Genomic DNA, 19,876 nt, shown 5'->3' with positions numbered 1-19,876 from the left:
TACATCATTAGTTTTTGATGTAGTGTTCAACAGTTCATTAGTTGAGTAAAACACCCAGGTGCTCATCACAACACGTGCCCTCCTTAATACCCATTTTAGAACAAACAGAAATTTGGGGCACCTGGGTAGCTCAGTCAGTTAAGCATCTGCCTTCACCTTGGTCTCATGTCATGATCCCAGGGTCCTGGGATGGAGAGCCATGTAGGGCTCTCTGCTGTTTATGTGCTCTTCCTCGCTCTCTCTCTCCACTCTCTCTTTGTCAAATAAAATAAAATAAAATAAAAATAGTAATTCTGAAAGTGAGGCTAAACATTCACATGGTACAAACTTGATCAAGCATAGAGGTTAAGAGGTACAAAGTTCTTATGTTCATTTTATAATATAGTTCTTTAGTGTGAAGCTTAAACCTTGCTTTAATAGAGAACTAGAATAAAACTGGTCTTCTTTATTTACTTTTTCCTTTAATTTTGAAAGAAACATATTTCCCCACTTACAAGTTATAAAAGAGTTATAGACATTTTCTGTAATCCTGTACTGCTCTTTTCTATTCATTCATTTATTCAAAACATGTCATTGAACACTACTTGCATACGAGGCATTCTTCTGGTGCTAGGCAAGCATTAGGGAACAGGAGAACTCACAGGAGGGATTACATTCAGGTAAGTGTCTGGAGGGAGAAGACCCAGAAGTAAGTAAATTACTTAGTACAGTAGAAAGTGGTAAGTGCTTTACACCTGGATGAGACCGAATCATCTGGGAAGCCAATGTACATATAGAGGTGAAGAGGGCAAAGACTGAGCCCTGGGGCCAGTTCTATCCCTGAGAGATAACTGTGAGAAGCCTGGAAATTAACCTTTGCCCTTATTCCTTTCACAGGGCTGGTGAATGTCAATTTCACCTTTCTAGGTTTGACTCTAGTAACAAAAAGACAAAGACTTGTCTTTGTGTTTCACAGTGGAAAGATCCTTAGGTTGAATGACAGAAATGATGTAACTCTCCTGTTAGCAAGATCCTAATGTACTGACTTATTATCACTATGTTTTAGTATAGCTCCATGCACAATGAGAGCTTTTCGTTTTCATTTTCTAGCTGGAGCTATTCAGTCACAAAGTTCAGTTATATGATTTTTTTTTTAAAGATTTTATTTATTTATTTGACAGACAGAGATCACAAGTAGGCAGAGAGTCAGGCAGAGAGAGAGGAAAGGAACTGAAGCCTCAGTCAGGCTGAGCAGAGAGCCCATGTGGGCTCGACCCAGGACCCTGGGATCATGACCTGATCCCAGGACCCTGGGATCATGACCTGAGCCAAAGGCAGAGGCTTTAACCCACTGAGCCACCCAGGTGCCCCTAGTTATATGATTTTTAAAGGTAGTTGGGAGTGAGCCATGTAGTGTGAGGAAAACGGTTACTGGCCAGGGTGTCTTTGAGGTCTAAATTCAGTCTTCTTTAGGAACTGAAGGGCATTCATTGGTGGCCTTTCCTCTGATTACAAAACATTTAGTAAATCTTTTTTTTTTTTTTTGAACAGAATAACTGCTCAGATTTCCACTTCTGGTGCTATCAAATACCGATGAATATTTTATATAGCTAAAATTATTCCTTGATACAAGCATATGCTGCAGGTACAACTAATCAAATATTCAGCCAAGTCATATAGCTTGTAAGACAAGAAATCCTGTAATAAAGGGCTCAGAGTTTTCAGAAAACTAATAAAATTTTCTCTTAGAAGTTGGTGGAATGTATGACATTATTATTCACTACATTTTAATGGCAAAATAACAAATAATGTCAGTTACTTTATTTCAACTATTTTATCTTTTCCTTGCTGAAAGCCTGTAATGGAATTACAGTCTTTTTAGCTAACGAACTTTTAGAGAATGTGGGTAGTGGTTTCAATATTTATGAAATGCTCATTTATCTCATAGGATAGACCCTACTGATTTTTTTTCTGTAAGTGACAGAATTTATTAATTGATGCTTGAACCTGCTGAATTTTCATTTTAACTTTCAAAATGGTAAAGAACATGACAGACATGTATTCAAAGTAAAACCTGAAACATCACTTGAAAACACCTAGCTCAAAAGCTTCATTATAGAATAAAACAGCCTCTGGAGAATGAAGAAAAGCTGCAGTTCCTGTCAACATAATTAGGAAGACCTACAAGGGACTTCCTGGAATCATTTTTTGATGTTTTTAATAAGAGTTCTTAACCAAAAAAATAATATAAGAAATTTCTATTAGTGTATTCAAAAAATTGGTAGCTTCGTGTATCTCATATTTACTCATGAGTAGAATGGTGTTTTAAGTTTATGGAGCTGACTCTTTTCTGAAAAACATGAACCTGGATCTGTTTGGTCTAGAAAGTACCAACTCTCTCTCAACACTAAACAAGACATAGAAGGCTATGTGAATAGCCTCCAGTTATTATTTTTTTAGTAGTTACATTAGCTTTAATTCACTTGCCATTTAGAGAGAGAATTTGGTTCAGGGAATGGACTAGAAATCTTCAAAGGCTGAACTCTTCTATTTTAATCTCAGTTCTCAGTAGCCAAAGGCAACTTGCCTCTGTAAGAAGCAACTGAGAATGCAAATGTTGTTAAAGTATCTTGAACCAATTGAATAAAATAAAATTTTATAAAGCTATATGCCAGAGTATTACTGATAATGTGTTTTTTCCAGACAGACATTATTATTAAACAGCTGGTGGAGTACTATAAATCTACACAATGGGCTTCGATCTGCCGTGTGGTCATTCCTAAGCACAGGTGTGCATAAGGTAAAGCTTTACTTTGGTCAAAATATCCTGAAACGTTTTCTATGGCACCTGAATCCCAGCTTCCCACTTTCCTTCACAATGAGAAATCATAACGGTTACTGGAGTGGAAGGCTTAGATGACATCCTGCTGGGTCCAAGGTCTCCAAGGGCTGATGGGGCATGTTGTTTGGAGATCCCTAAACAAAAGCAGAGATTATGAAGCAGGTTCAGTGTCTAACTCCTTTACAATTGGGTCCTGTTGGGCTTTTTGCATTGACAACCTCTTAGTCATTATGATTCCAATCAAACCATTTTTCACGATGATATTCCATATCTCATTTTCATCACTACATGAAATGTAGTATTGAAAGGGCCAGGCATCTTTCACAAAGCATAACAGGACATTGATAACTGTGCAAACGGACTCCCAATCCAATCTCAGGCCTTGTTTCTTACTTCATGATCTTTTTTTTTCTGGACCAGCAGGCTTTCCCTCATCAGGCTGACGATGGCTCGCTTCACGCATACCACTCAAGACTTCTGTGCAGTATAAAATAGAAGATCAAAAGCAGGTAGGAGAAAAAGAATAAGGGAATGAAATGAAAACTGAAAGAGATGTAACTGGAATGAAACAAAGGTCTATAAAGGACAAGCTCAAGTTTCATGTTGGTGATGATTACTCTTGCAAAATCCTCTGAGACTGAGGAAGCATTTGCTTGTCGAAAATCCAGGGTTTCCCCACCCCCTCTATTTTTTTTTAAAGGCTTTTCATAATGAGCAACTCTTCTCTCATTTGAAGCATTGAATCTTTTCTGAAAAAGTTTGGTAAGGCCAGGCATTTGAACACTGAGTTACATGCACCAGAACCAGGCACATGGAGGATAGCTGACTCCACAGAACCAGGGACTTGGGTAAGTGCCCAGCACCAAAGACACCTAAAGTGACAGCAAATGCTAACTTTTTAGTAGGCATGGAAAACTCATTTTAATTTAATACTTTTTTTTATGTCATAAGGCAATCTCCAGTAAAATTCTGGTGGTGTGATTCCAGCGATGGGTAAGGGTTGGGCTGGGGAATCTCCTAATATTGCAAAAAGAAATGAAAAACATTTTTCCATATTTGAGTGCTAAAGGTAGAGAGAAAATTTTATTTTGTGAACTACAGTCTCATCCCAAAGATTTGGGTTGGATTTGGAAAACGGACTTACTCTTTTGGTAGCTTCTTCAATTTTGAAGTTAGAGCCCGAGATCAAAATTTATACAGGATTTCTTACACCTTGTATTTGATCCTGGAGTTCCAAATACAATGTACTTCCAATCGGCTATGCCCATAGGTTTTCTATTAATGAGATAACTTACCTCATTTCTTACCAGAAAATCTGCTTGAATATGGGCGCCATCATCTCTATTTACAAAGATGATATGATAATTAAAAATAATTATGGTTTTATTTTCTTTTAAATGAAATTAATTTTAATAATGAGTCTAGCATTGTTAGAATTGACATAGAATCTCATGTAACCTGGGGGGAAACATGGTGATTCCCATTTCTTGGGTGACCTCTAATGCTCCTTCTATTCTAAGATTGCCTTCGGTAAAACCAGTTGTTTTTGATGGTGAGGAGAAGACCTTACTTCTTAGGTTCATGTGTCTGAAATAACAATCTTTCTGGTTTTCAGGAATATGGCATTATTTGTTTTGCTACAGTGAACTGGCTTCTTAAGATTCATTTTAGGGGCCAAAGAAAAACAATTCTAAACTGTCAGTTTAAATAACTTTGATAGCCACCGCAAAGGGATTGAATTTAGTTAAAAACCTAATGTTTCTTTTAATACATAATAGAATATTTCTTTATTATTTCATTTTTTTGTCACTAGCTTTATCTTATGAGACACACATCAGAGCTATTACTTGAACATTGCTCTTAGTTATACATTTTTTAATGTACCTAAGTGATTTTTTATTTTTCTTTACAGACTATTATTATACTTGGCTAAGTATAAAAATCTATAAATATGTTATATGTACTTTCATTTTAGAGATTTTCAGCAATGTCTTCAAAATAAAATATAGTAATTGTTATTGTTAATAGCCACATAATATAATAACAAGATCATGCTAGATATTGCCAACAAATTCTGCATTCCCTTCAATACATTTAAAGCTTTTTTCCCTTTTTAAGAAGGCCTATGACAATGATCCAGAGGATAAACAATAACAACAAAAAATCAGATTTGTTGGCTAGAAAATCTTATTTCAAAGGTAAATTTTGAACCATAAGCAGATGCTCAGACTATAATCCATTTAGTTATGACATCAAACAGTGAATTACTGAAGATTTATGTTTTTGTAGCTTTTTCAATAGCTTGGATAGCATTAAGATCGTTAATAGAGGATGATAATCTTTTGTATCATTTAAATACCTATTAGCAATGTTTGCTTGCGAGGAATTCAATTTTTTGGTCAATTTACCAAATTTGTGCTTTTTTTTTTCCTTTTGTGTTTAAGCTGGAGTGTAAACTGGGTCAAGGCTATAAATTAAGCTTGATCTGGTTTGCTGCGTTTCGTCTTCATTACAAAACAGTGTAGCTAGAAACCAGGCATAGCAGATTTACCAAGACATGGTAAAGTAAACATTAGTCTGAGTTTCATAGATTCAGAGTCATTGCTGAGTCACTAGGTATCTAAGTTGATTTTGAGTGGGGAATTACAGGAATCCCAAACTCTCAAGATTTCAACAATATGGTAAAGAAAGGTACATCTCAAAAAAGTAAATGGTCGATTTGACCAGTTCAATAATCTTTTCCAAATATTGAATGAACATCATGGTAAGTGTTTTATTACTAATGATCAAAGTTTCAGATTGGCTGAAAGAAATCTCCCATGAACATATTGTGTCCTATCCCCTAGATTTATGTATTATTTTATGTAGAATCCTATACTAATTGTTTAAAATGGGGTTGGCAAACTTTTCTGTAAAGGCTCACAAAGTAGATATTTTTATTCTTTGTGGGTCTTTGTCATGACTACATAAACTGTCATTGTTGCTCAAAAACAGCCATAGAAATATGTACACAAATGAGTATAGTGGTGTTCCAGTAACATTTCATTTATAGACACTGAAATGTGAATTTCATATAATTTTCCCTTTTCATGACTTTTTTTTTTTTTTTACTTTTTTCAACCATTAAAAAATGTGAAAACTGCCTTTGCTCATGTTCCATACAAAAACAAGTGATGGGTAGGATTAAGTCTGCAGGCCATAGTTCACTGACCCCTAGTTTAAAGTATTAGTTTTCTAGAATTCACAATAAGATATACTAGTACATGAAGAAATATAAAAAACAAAATTACCTGTCTAGATTTTTATTGATTTTTTAAGACATAACTAGAACATTAGAAAATATTATAGTTCCAAACTTTGAAGAAAAATTTAAAAAGCTGCTAAGCCTTAAGAATAGAAAAGTTAAAACTAGATTAATATGACAGTTATATTATTTCTATTGTTATATATGTGAAAGAACAGGATGCTAAATACAAAAGGTATTTTTAGCTTGTTAAAAGGTAGTTGAGAAATGGCTATCAGACACATGAAAAAATGTTCATCATCACTAGCCATCAGGGAGATTCAAATTAAAACAACATTGAGATACCACCTAACACCAGTTAGAATAGCCAAAATTAGCAAGACAGGAAACAACGTGTGCTGGAGAGGATGTGGAGAAAGGGGAACCCTCTTACACTGTTGGTGGGAATGCAAGTTAGTGCAGCCACTTTGGAGAACAGTGTGGAGATTCCTGAAGAAATTAAAAATAGAGCTTCCCTATGACCCTGCAATTGCACTGCTGGGTATTTACCCCAAAGATACAGATGTAGTGAAAAGAAGGGCCATTTGTACCCCAATGTTTATTGCAGCAATGGCTACGGTCGCCAAACTGTGGAAAGAACCAAGATGCCCTTCAACGGATGAATGGATAAGGAAGATGTGGTCCATATACACAATGGAGTATTATGCCTCCATCAGAAAGGACGAATACCCAACTTTTGTAGCAACATGGACAGGACTGGAAGAAATTATGCTGAGTGAAATAAGTCAAGCAGAGAGAGTCAAGTATCATATGGTCTCACTTACTTGCGGAGCATAACAAATAACATGGAGGACATGGGGAGATGGAGAGGAGAGGGAGTTGAGGGAAACTGGAAGGGGAGATGAACCATGAGAGACTATGGACTCTGAAAAACAACCAGAGGGTTATGAAGGGGCGGCGGGAGGGGGTGGGGTGGGGTGGGAGGTTGAGGAACCAGGTGGTGGGTAATAGGGAGGGCACATACTGCATGGAGCACTGGGTGTGATGCCAAAACAATGAACACTGTTATGCTGTAAATAAGCAAATAAAAATAAATAAATTAATTTAAAAAAAAAAAAAAAAAGGTAGTTGAGGTTAAATGAAAATGTCAGTGGCTTCATTTGTTTGTAAAGTTCAGATTCTCTGTAAAATGAAGTTAACTTGAAATTGTCCCTAAGACTATAGTCATTTAATATCTAACTTCATCATTAGGAAGAGTAAAAAAAAAAAAAATGAAGACCATTTAGTGTCCTATATTAGAATTTAAAGTATATTTGCTCAAATATGTTTACCTAATAGATAACCAGAGCTCATACGACTACACTGTCTCTCAGTTGAACATACCATCATTAAACCACTGAATATAAACCTTCTGTAAATTACATGAATTGTGCTTTCAAATTAAACCATTTTTTAGATAAGATATAATTTAAAATTGGAAAGAACTTACTGCTAACTTTCTATTTCAAATGTAATTTATCATAATTTGGATATAAAAATTTAATTGAATAATGAAAAAAAATACTAATCTTTTAAGATTTAAAATCATTACCATAGAATATATACATTTAAAAACTTATGTGTATTTGTGTATAATGTGCATTTGTGCTCATATATTTGAATTCTAGCATTGCAATTCTATTTAGAAACTTATTTTGAATAAGTATTTAAATTTAAAGTAATATGTTTCTGATTTCTAAAAACTTATTACCTTGTCATTTCTATCATAGAAATGTGTGCCACCATATCAGGGAGATCATATGATAGTTGTCTTTCTCCGATTGACTTATTTCACTAAGCATGATACGCTCTGAGGACATGGAGAAGCAACATGGGGGGGTAGGGGGATAGGAGAAGAGTAAATGAAACAAGATGGGATTGGGAGGGAGACAAACCATAAATGACTCTTAATCTCACAAAACAAACTGGGGGTTGCTGGGGGGAGGTGGGATTGGGAGAGGGGGAGCGGGCTATGGACATTGGGGAGGGGAGGTGAACCATAAGAGACTATGTACTCTGAAAAACAACCTGAGGGTTTTGAAGGGTCAGGGGTGGGAGGTTGGGGGAACAGGTGGTGGGTAATGGGGAGGGCACGTTTTGCATGGAGCACTGGGTGTTGTGCAAAAAGAATGAATACTGTTACACTGAAAAAAATAAATAAAATGAAAATAATAGAAATTAAATAGTTGATATTAAAGGTAAAAAAAAAAAAAAAAGAAATGTGTGCCACCAATATTAATAGAATGAGGAGACTTAGCAAGGGATTGTATTAAGTTTGGTGTTTTTTAGTTTATAAAAATTGAAAAAATTATTTGCAAGGCATAACAAGTGCTAACAACTTTTTTTAAGAAGTCAAGCAATTACTTAAAGCTAATATTCAGGGAACATAAAAAGTATAAACATTTTTAAAAAACCTGAATCAATTAGCTAATTCAAGCAATTTTTAATCCAAAAGTTTTATATACATATAGATGTAATCTTGGACCCCAGTCTCATTTTCTTTTGTATTAAAATCATACAAATTACTTCTAGTGATGGGTGAGTTGATTTAAGGATTTTAATTTAATGTTTTGTTGAAATTAAAAATTTTAATTTCATTAGTGATAGAATCATTAAAGAATAAAGATTTATTATGATCAGGACTGGAAGTTAATATACTTGATTTTCTACATTTTGGTAGTGTGGTATTGTCCCTTGTATAACAAGATAATAATACATTTAACAAGCATTTCTTGAGAATCTATAGTGGATTTGGCACTTTGCTAGATCCTAAATATAAAGGTAAACATAATACTCCTGCTTTTATGAAGCTTACAGTTTTATTAGGGGATAACAAAGATGTACATATAAGTCAGCTGGGGTGATTTTGAACTCCGACTCCCACCAGACATGTAGCAGTGCCTGGAGATATTTTTGGCTGTCATGACTTGAGTGGGAGTCCTCCTGATATTTAGTGAAGCCGAGGCACTGTTACATCTGCTACATTGATGTTAGAACATCGTGTAACAGTTATCTAGACTAAGATGCCAATAATGCTGACTTGGATAAACCCTGATCTCAGTGTAGAACATTTTTAGAATTGCTATTATAGAATGGTGCAGAGACCCTGGTGGAAAAAGAATAGGAAGTGGTCAATTCTATGAGCAGGAAGTGTTGTCTGGACAAAGGAACATAAAGAATGAATCTTGGAACACTGGAAAAATAAAATAAAATTTAAAAAATAAAGTAAAATGATAATATCTACCATTTTTTATTCAAATAAAGACTTATTCCCCCCCCCCCAAAAAAAGGAATATCTGAAAGAAAAGCTATGTGTGAACTGACTCTTGAAGGGCTGAATGGAGAGATGTTTCTCGTAAGAGCGCTAGAGTTGGGAAGAGGAACTTTTAGACTGAGGCAGCAAAATGAGCAAAGGAATGAATGTCTGAAACAACTTCTCATCTTTGGAAACATAAGTGGAGAGTGGGTAGAATGGGCATGGGAGTAGGGAGATTTGGGGTTGGGCAGGTAAGTAGCAATCTTATCTCAGGAAATTTTTCTTTTTTTTGTTTTGTTCTCTTACATCATAGAATTGAGTGTCCCTCTGAAGGGTGTTGGGGATAATGATGTGTTTCAATCAAGGACATGACGTGATCAAGCAATCTGTTCATAGGATTCATCAGGTGTGGTGTCAAATGTCATGGTTATTTAAGGAAACACAAAATCCTACATCATTTGATCAGAGAAAAGTCACAGGAAGAAAAAGCCTTCCAGTAGGAAGAAAAGGATCTCTACTTCTTTTCCCATAAATGTTGTGTTTCTGGTTCTATACCTTTTACTTACTTGGTCCTAACTCTACCAAAGAAATAAAAACTCAACCTTACCTTGATTTCTGTGTTTTCATAAATGTGTTATGTTTCTGATTGGTTGACTCTCACAGGCCTAAGCTGCCATGTTGTAGAATTAGGTAGCATTGGCCTTTCCTAGAGGTTCTGTTTTCAGATTTTTGTTATGGAACCATGACAAATTTAAAAAATCCGCTTACCAATAAAAGAAGACAACTAGAAAGGAAATCTCAGCTATAGTAAAACCTTGTTCTTTTATATCAGTGGTTCTCAACCCTGGATGCCCAGCAGAATCACTGAGGGGAGAAGGGTGCCTGTGTGGCTCAGTTAGTTAAGCATCTGACTCTTGGTTTCCATTCAGGCTGTGATCTCAGGGTCCTGGGATAGAGGACCATGCTCGGCTCTTTGCTGGGCTCTTCGTTGGGCTCCCTGCTCAGCGGGGAGTCTGCTTGAGGATTCTTTCCCTCTCTTTCTGCCCCTCCCCATTCATGTCTGTTCTCTCTCACCCTCTCCCTTTCCCTCTAATTAGTAAATAAATCTTAAAAAAAAAAAAGAGTAATTGAGGGGAGAGATTTGGGTATCTGTATTTCTTTCAACTCCTTAGGTTAACTCAGGGAACTCTGCCTGAATACAAAATGTTAACCTCACATTTTTACTGTGGCTTTCAATGATTTCTTTTTAGTTTTTCTCCAGTAAGCATATCTTCTTATTTCTATTAAAGATTAAAATGAATTTTAATTTTTTTGAGGTTATACTAACTTCTGGAAGGTGGCTTTCTGATAGTGTTATAGGGCAAGGGGAAACTAGTCTATGATTTTGTATGTAAAACAGGTTGGGTGAGTCTCACTATCTAGAGAGATAACTAGAGATTTGAACATGGAGTTTCCAACAGTGATATTTATTATTTTCCGACAGCCTTATTTTGTGCTGCCTAGCTCTCTGATTGGTTGGTTGATGTGGCCAATAAGCATGGTGCAGTGAAAGCAAGGTCAGGAGTTTGATCTTCCTATAACGCATTCTCTATTCTTTAGTTATGGATCATACACCTTATCCTAACAGCTGCCTTAAAATTGTGGGATTTCTTAGCTAACATGCTACAGGAGATTGTATTGTGTTCCTGTGATTGTACTGACAGAACTCATCACTGTGAAAAGTAACTTAAAATGCCAGTTCTAATCCTTTGTTAAATCAACAAAATAGTCATTAATTACCTGCTCTGTGCAAGGGGATGACATTTTTTTTTTTTTCATCTGTCAGGAAACAGAAAGGAAAAGAAGGTGCAGTTTTCGTTCCCTATAGATTATTTATAACATCACACCAGTGAGCAAAGGAGAAAACACTATCATTACAAATTGTCTTCTCTCCAGCTTCTTGAATATTTTCTTTTGCATTTCCTTTCTCTGTCATTAAAGCATTCCCTTTGTGGAAAAATTTTCTCTTAATTTCTTTCCTAACTTTTTTCCTTCAATTCACAAACTTCCTTAAGTAAGTATCTATTGCCTCTACTTCCTTAATGTATAGTTAAAACAAACATCCTCCTAAAATATAAACAAATAAATAATCACAATCTGTAACCCTACTTTGAGTCCTTACTTACAGCATGGAAAGTATTGTTTTTCTCAGCATTTTTCTATGGGTAACGCAGTCTGGGAATGTTATTTTCCTTTTTCTTGCTTCTTCTGTGAGGCTCATCAAAACATGTTTAGTGGGTAGGGACATTTGCCCATGGGCACTGTGTTGCTGCCTTGTTCTAAATCAGTGGATTTCAAACTTTCCAGTATGACTTATAGTCAGATATTTTACATTGTAATCTAATATACACTCACCCAAACACATATGCATAGCACATATATATTTTACAAAAATATGCCATTTTACTCTTATTTCATTCTATTCCGTCCTGTACTGTCCCATCTTTTCCATTTCATGAAAAATGCTCTTCTTGACCCAGTAAACTAACATCCTAGCATAATACTAATTTTTAAAAGGTTCTTCTAATCTAAACTCGTGATTTTCAACAGGGTGTGTGGGTTGTAGTATCCTCCTAAAAGTATCATAGTTGTATAGATACTTGGAAAACAAAGCTGTTTTTTGTTGTTCAGTGAAGATTTGTATTTAATGAAGAGGGTTATTTTATTTAGATTTTCAATAGCACAAATAATGAGAGTACTTTGTGTTTCAAAGACTTCTCATTTACACTTTATTCTCTCTCTCTCTCTCTTTTTTTTTTTTTTGAGTCATCCAATGAATGGATTAAACTCAACACTCATTGAAATTCATTTGACAATTAATTCTGTATTGCTGGGTGACATCTTTTGTGTCAGTCTTTGGGTCAGAGACATTTTTGTCATAATGAGCCTCAGTTTTCAAACTCGTCTTGATGGAATATTTGCTACTATAGTGTGAAATAAACTCTCTTGAAGAAGTGGGATTTCCATGTCTTAATAATTTATGTTTAGGGGCACCTGGGTGGCTCAGTGGGTTAAGCCTCTGCCTTCAGCTCAGATCATGATCTCAGGGTCCTGGGATCGACCCCCACATCGGGCTCTCTGCTCAGCAGGGAGCCTGCTTCCCCCCTGCCCCGACCCACCTGCCTCTCCGCCTACTTGTGATCTTTCTGTCAAATAAATAAATAAAATCTTTAAAAAAATTATGTTTAATTTTGCCAAAGACCCCAATTTACTAGTTATGATACAATATTATCTGTAATCTCATCTACAATAATATGTCCTGCTTACCTCCTCCTTTCTGTTCACCCACTTCTCTCTCACTTATTGACTAAGACTCACAGCAAGGACCTTACCTACAGTGGCCCACAGTCATCTCTACAACTCACCTGGTGCTTCAATCCCAGAGACCATTTTGATTTATAAGACAGAAGCTGAAATGTTGTAACTAGAGTTATATCTTATATTACTAGCACTGGCTATTGCAGGGGCTATGATTTTGTTAGAATTATGCTCATCTCATCAAAGCCACAAAAGCTCATGAGCTCTTTTCTTAAGAAGTGGTAACTATCCTTCCCTTCAAAACTCTTCATTATCCAATGTATTGACATCATTGACTTTGATCCTATAAATAAGTTAGGCTGATTCCTGCTTCTTTTCTTTCTTTCTTTTTTTTTTTAAGATTTTATTTATTTGACAGATAGAGATCATATGTAGGGAGAGAGGCAGGCAGAGAGAGAGAGAGGAGGAAGCAGGCTCCCTGCCAAGCAGAGAGCCCGACGCGGGGCTCGATCCTAGGACCCTGGGATCATGACCTGAGCGAAAGGCAAAGGCTTTAACCCACTGAGCCACCCAGGCGCCCCCCTGCTTCTTTTCTGTAATGCTACTAGAAAAGGGATGAAATATTTTTCATATGTTCTGTAAAGTACTTATAATTATTTAGTCACTTAGATTGTGCAAGTCCTTATTTTATAGATAGCAAGAGAGTTCAAGGCAGGTAAAGTGGGTTACCTAAGGTCTAACAGTTAGACTGTTAGCTGTAAGTCACTGTATTTTGAGTTTTTATTGTGATAAATGTAAAATACACAAAAGATTAAAATAATAGTTAAGCTTTAATATTTTGCCACAGTGCCTACACACACACACACACACACACACACACACACACACACTTTTTTGATAAGTCATTTTAAAACTGAAATACAGCTGCTACTTGAAAATCAGGATTAATGCTTAATTCTTTCCTTTTAATTACTGATTTTCAGAGAAAGGATTTAATATACTGATCACCTCCATGAGTGGTCTTTTTAACTCATAAAATATGAGTGGTCTTTTAAATTCGTAAAATAGAAGCATTTAATATGGAGCTAACTGAAATGTTTACATAAAAGGATTTAAATTTTAGATTCTCCCTGATTTCAACATTGATACTTAACTAAAGCTTTTGTATATATGTACTACTTGATCTGACTGGCTAAAACTTTTGTGGATCTGACTTTATCATGGCCAAAAGTATTGTATTTTGTCCATGTAATTTTGTTGTTATCAAACATCTAATTTTGAGATATTAGAAATTATTACTTCAAGGAGGTGCTTTTAGTTATATTCTTTTGTACTATCTATAACAAGTATGCCTTACCTGGGAAAACCATTTAGCCACTTGGCATCAATTCCCACATCTAAAAATCAAAGGCAGCTCTGTTGCTTCAATGTAATCCTCAGAGTGATGCCATGAAGGTTAATATTACATCCCCCCGAATAGCTCAACAAATAATAAAAAAGAAATGAACATTAATGAGAACAGAGTTGAAAATGTATTTGAGGCAGAACAAAGTGCTATTATAAATTACTAGCAGCTTATTTTATTTTGTGACTATTGCTTCCTGAAAGCCTTGAGACCTTTGAGAAACAAACAAAAATGTAGATGCAAGAAGAAGTAAATGAGTGTAAAACCAATAGCAGCTTATTTATTTTTAATATAATTTTAATTTACCAGAAGAAGAAAAGAACTGTCCAAAAGTGGAATAATGCTTTCCCTTAATATGATTGGGATTAATCTGTGAGCCCCTTGCTGATTTTTATTTCTTATAAAATGATAAGAGATAGACATGAGGTTGTTCTGGATGCAACATTTGACACTCCCTCTGTTGTTGTGGAGAGGACAGGAAGGCAGTAGATCTCTAACATCTCCTGATATTGTAAGCCTAAATTTTGATAAGGGAGGTGATTTTAGAAAGAAGGCCTTGAGGAATTTAATACAATTTTCTCCTCCAGTTCTTGAAACATCATGGTTTCATTGGCTCTTGATAGCTGGAAGTCATCTTAGTCATCTTGTCATCAAACACTTCACTGCCCACAAGAGGCCCAACACCACACAGACAATTAGTGATGGAATGAGAACCAGAACCCAAGACATCATTGTATTTAATCAGAAGTATGTTAGTGTATGTTACCTAAGTGTTACATTATATGAATTGATAGGCAACATGGAAACAAAAATATCTGTGAGTCTCTAGAAGGAGGTTGTGGGTAGGCCCAGACTATAAAATATGATGGTAAAGCAACTTTTTTCCTAAGAAATCTTTCATTATCCCAAGGTAATAAAGATATTCTTCTAAATTAACTTCTAGACGTTCTATTGATGTAATTACTGTGAAGCTGAAGTGTTTCCCCTCTGATTAAAAACTTTTTGAGGATAGAAACACGTACTCAGAAATGTGTTTTCTGTGCACTTTGTGAAGTCATATCAAATTGGAATTCATCATCAACAAATTCCACTCTATAATCTTGGGGAAGAAAAGAAAGAAATGTTAATTAATTTAAATAGTATTTTCAGTCTTCCTATTATTCCAGTCAATAAATTGATTTATGACTGTGTAAATGTGAGGTAGACTACATCAAACTAGTACCCTTCAGTCAATCTTAGTTCCCTTGTAATTGTCTGAGTGCGAACATCTCAATATGGGGTATATGAACTTAGTGTTTGATGATGTGAATTCTATGTCTAACATGGCTTCTGAAGCAAAACAACCACGTGTTCTGTGTTTAGTGTGAGGTTTTTTTCCTGATGCTCTACAATGAGTAATTGAAAAATATATTCTGAGGTGTCTTAAGATTAACATTCAATTAGAGTTACAAATGACCAAATCTAGCTATTATTTTTTTAATTTTTTATTTATTTCTTATTTTTTTATAAACATATAATGTATTTTTATCCCCAGGGGTACAGGTCTGTGAATCGCCAGGTTTACACACTTCACAGCACTCACCATAGCACATACCCTCCCCAATGTCCATAACCCCCCTCCCCCTCTCCCAACCCCCCCTCCCCCCCAGCAGCCCCCAGTTTGTTTTGTGAGATTAAGAGTCACTTATGGTTTGTCTCCCTCCCAATCCCATCTTGTTTCATTTATTCTTCTCCTATCCCCCTAACCCCCCATGTTGCTTCTCCATGTCCTCATATCAGGGAGATCATATGACAGTTGTCTTTCTCTGATTGACTTATTTCACTAAGCATGATACCCTCTAGTTCCATCCACGTCATCGCAAATGGCAAGATTTCATTTCTTTTGATGGCTGCATAGTATTCCATTGTGTATATATACCACTTCTTCTTTATCCATTCATCTGTTGATGGACATCTAGGTTCTTTCCATAGTTTGGCTATTGTAGACATTGCTGCTATAAAAATTCGGGTGCACGTGCCCCTTTGGATCACTGCGTTTGTATCTTTAGGGTAAATACCCAGTAGTGCAATTGCTGGGTCATAGGGTAGTTCTATTTTCAACATTTTGAGGAACCTCCATGCTGTTTTCCAGAGTGGTTGCACCAGCTTGCATTCCCACCAACAGTGGAGGAGGGTTCCCCTTTCTCCGCATCCTCACCAGCATCTGTCATTTCCTGACTTGTTAATTTTAGCCATTCTGACTGGTGTGAGGTGATATCTCATTGTGGTTTTGATTTGTATTTCCCTGATGCCGAGTGATGTGGAGCACTTTTTCATGTGTCTGTTGGCCATCTGGATGTCTTCTTTGCAGAAATGTCTGTTCATATCCTCTGACCATTTCTTGAGAAATGGAACAAATAATCCTAAAATTCATATGGAACCAGAAAAGACCTCGAATAGCCAAAGGAATATTGAAAAAGAAAGCCAAAGTTGGTGGCATCAGAATTCCGGACTTCAAGCTCTATTACAAAGCTGTCATCATCAAGACAGCATGGTACTGGCACAAAAACAGACACATAGATCAGTGGAACAGAATAGAGAGCCTAGAAATAGACCCTCAACTCTATGTTCAACTAATCTTCAACAAAGCAGGAAAGAATGTCCAATGGGAAAAAGACAGCCTCTTCAATAAATGGTGCTGGGAAAATTGGACAGCCACATGCAGAAAAATGAAATTGGACCACTTCCTTACACCACACACGAAAATAGACTCCAAATGGATGAAGGACCCCAATGTGAGAAAGGAATCCATCAAAATCCTTGAGGAGAACACAGGCAGCAACCTCTTCGACCTCAGCCACAGCAACATCTTCCTAGGAACATCGGCAAAGGCAAGGGAAGCAAGGGCCAAAATGAACTATTGGGATTTCATCAAGATCAAAAGCTTTTGCACAGCAAAGGAAACAGTTAACAAAACCAAAAGACAACTGACAAAATGGGAGAAGATATTTGCAAACGACATATCAGCTAAAGGGCTAGTGTCCAAAATCTATAAGGAACTTAGCAAACTCAACACCCAAAAAACAAACAATCCAAGTCTATTTATTATTCAAGATTTTAAGTTCAGATTATGGCTTTTTATCTATAAGTTCTAGCAGACTGTACAATTTTTAACAAGTCTTTGAGTAATATTTGATTTTATATGCAAAAGCTGTTAATTAACATACTTAAAAGGAAATAAGATATTAATTTTTTATCAGATAAAGTTTAGTATGTTTGTAAGAGTTAAATTATCTGCTATAAAAAATCCTAAGTATTCAACTAATGCTCAAAGATAAAAAATGTGTTTTTAAATGTGTTCTATATTATATTTTCTTAAGTATTTCAATAATATATATAATCTTCAAAGTATGTCCATTTTACATAAAAAGCCTAAATTATTTTTTTAGCAGCAATGTCTATAATAACCAAACTATGGAAAAAGTCTAAATTATTTACTCAGTTACACATCTTAAATCAGAATAAAAGAACTAACTTTAAATAGGTCACACAATTACAAAGAATATCAACATGCATTAGTTCTTTTGACACAAAGAAATGATACTCTAATTTTTGATTATCTTAAATACTTCTATGCCTACATATTCCTGGATTTAAGAGATACTAACCCACTTAGAAAGCAATTATCTTCTAAGCTTACAGCAATTGCTTATTAGTCAGAGGCTTTGACTGGGACAATGGATAGATTCTTATTTGTAAGCATCATGCAACATAGCCTTATTTATTTTCTATACAAGGACTTAATAAATTAAGAAGAGATTGGTCTCTTTGTTGTTATAGTGCACATAACTCATCCAGACCATATAACCCACATTTCTAACATTCTCTAGATTCATGTTACCCATTACCCCATTTTTCTCTCTGAAACGCCAATGGTACAGTTTTAATCTTTGATTACATTTTGCCTTTATTGACTCTTTAAGATATTTGAATGAATTTGCCCTGCTTTAGATATTTCTGATTTTTACAGAATCTTGTATTTTCTCATATTATTTTGGTCTGATAGGACAACAGAATTCTTATGGCTATAAAATGATACCAGAGCAGTGCGAATTCTATATTTCAAGAGTCTAAAGGAATGTAACAATTCAAATACAATACATAAACCTTTGTTTATGTATTTAGTTATATTATCTCTTTGGTCTCTTTTTTTGGATCCTGGATTGGGGAAAGATCAGTTGTAAAATACATTTTCAGTGAATTGGAGAAATCTGAATATATCATTGATATTAGATGCTATTATGAATTAATTGTAATTTTATTGAGTTTAGTAATGGTATTGTGGTTATGTGGAAAAGGTCCTTTTTTTCCTTAGGAAATGTATGTTGAAATATTAAAAACCAAATTGTCTAAAACTTAATACCAAATGATGCAAAAATCACCATCACCACAAGACTAGATGGATGCACGGATAAAGAAAATAAACCAAAAATATGAGGAAAGTAGTATCTACTAAGTAATACATATTACCTTATATTCACTATCTCCCTTTCTAGTGCATAAACTTAGAGAGTAAGGACCATGTTTATTTTGTTCACCACTGGATCCACAATGCCCTGGGTCTGAAACTTAGAAATTTATGGAATGAATAAATAAAATGAGTGAATTAATTAACAGAGTAATTTCAAATAGTGGGGGTACTAAAAAGGGTGCTCTTTAATTTTTAGGCAAGAGCTGACCAGGGTATGAATTTATCTTTCCATTATCATTATTGGTACCCATGCAAATACTTTTGATTTTTTGGAAGTTATGTTGGTATTCAGCCAGAATATGTCAGCATGGTGTCCCTTCTAATTGGCTGGTTCTTGTGTTGTGCCTTTTCGTAAATATTTTGTATATTATCTCTGTTAAGAAAGAAACATTTTCGTTTGGAAATAATCATACTAACTGCCAGTTATTTAGCTAATTACAGGGAAATGGGCATTTAAAATAAATAGATAAATTATCATTTTATTATTAATCTGTTATCATGGTACTTCATGAAAAATGAGAGTAAGTTAATATACTAACATATCTTCAAAGCTGCTTCAGTAGGATAAAATGTACACATACCTTGAAAATGAAACTGGTGAATTATTTAAAAAAAGGATTTTAGAGTGACCTAGTTCAATCTGTCAGTAACCCTCAAACTAAGGTGTTAGAATATACGTTGAAGCTGAACACTGTAGATCATTTAAATTCCATAGATTACTCAAGAAAACTCTCAGCAGAAAGACAAATGAGAGAAATGGGCAAAGAGAAATAAATGAACACTGTGTCAGAGAAGATTGGAGTAGGCTTTTCTCTTAGGAACAGCCTTGAACATTCACGTTTTTCTCATGGTATACATCAGCATCTTTAGTCATAAAATTTGAATATCTTCTTGATGGCCAAACATGTCTCCTTCTTTGAGGCATTTTTCTGAAAGTACATGGTACATTTTATTCTTTGTTTAGCAAGACAAGGACACTCTATGTTAGAGAATGTGTATGTACGTAGTAATGGATATTTCTGATGAAAGTTTTTCACTTTCCTTTTAATATATCTATTGCCTTTAATGTCCAAGTGGAACATGGAAATAAAGAGCACAGAGTTTCAGTCTAGACACCCCATCAGAAAATATGTCTCTTCATTAAACAGTCATGGTTTCCAGCACTTTAAAACTGATGATTGTGGAGGGTGAACTAATAATTTCTTTTTCTAGAGGCAAGACCTCTGAGACTTCACTGAGCAGGACAGTTGCCTACCTGTACAAATTCAGTGCCTTTTTGCCCCAGTTCTTACCTGGGTCTTATT

Source organism: Meles meles, chromosome 4 (assembly GCF_922984935.1).
Source record: "Meles meles chromosome 4, mMelMel3.1 paternal haplotype, whole genome shotgun sequence".
Lineage (NCBI taxonomy): Eukaryota > Metazoa > Chordata > Mammalia > Carnivora > Mustelidae > Meles > Meles meles.
The sequence above is the reverse complement of the archived record's forward strand: the minus strand, read 5'-3'. Positions refer to the sequence as shown.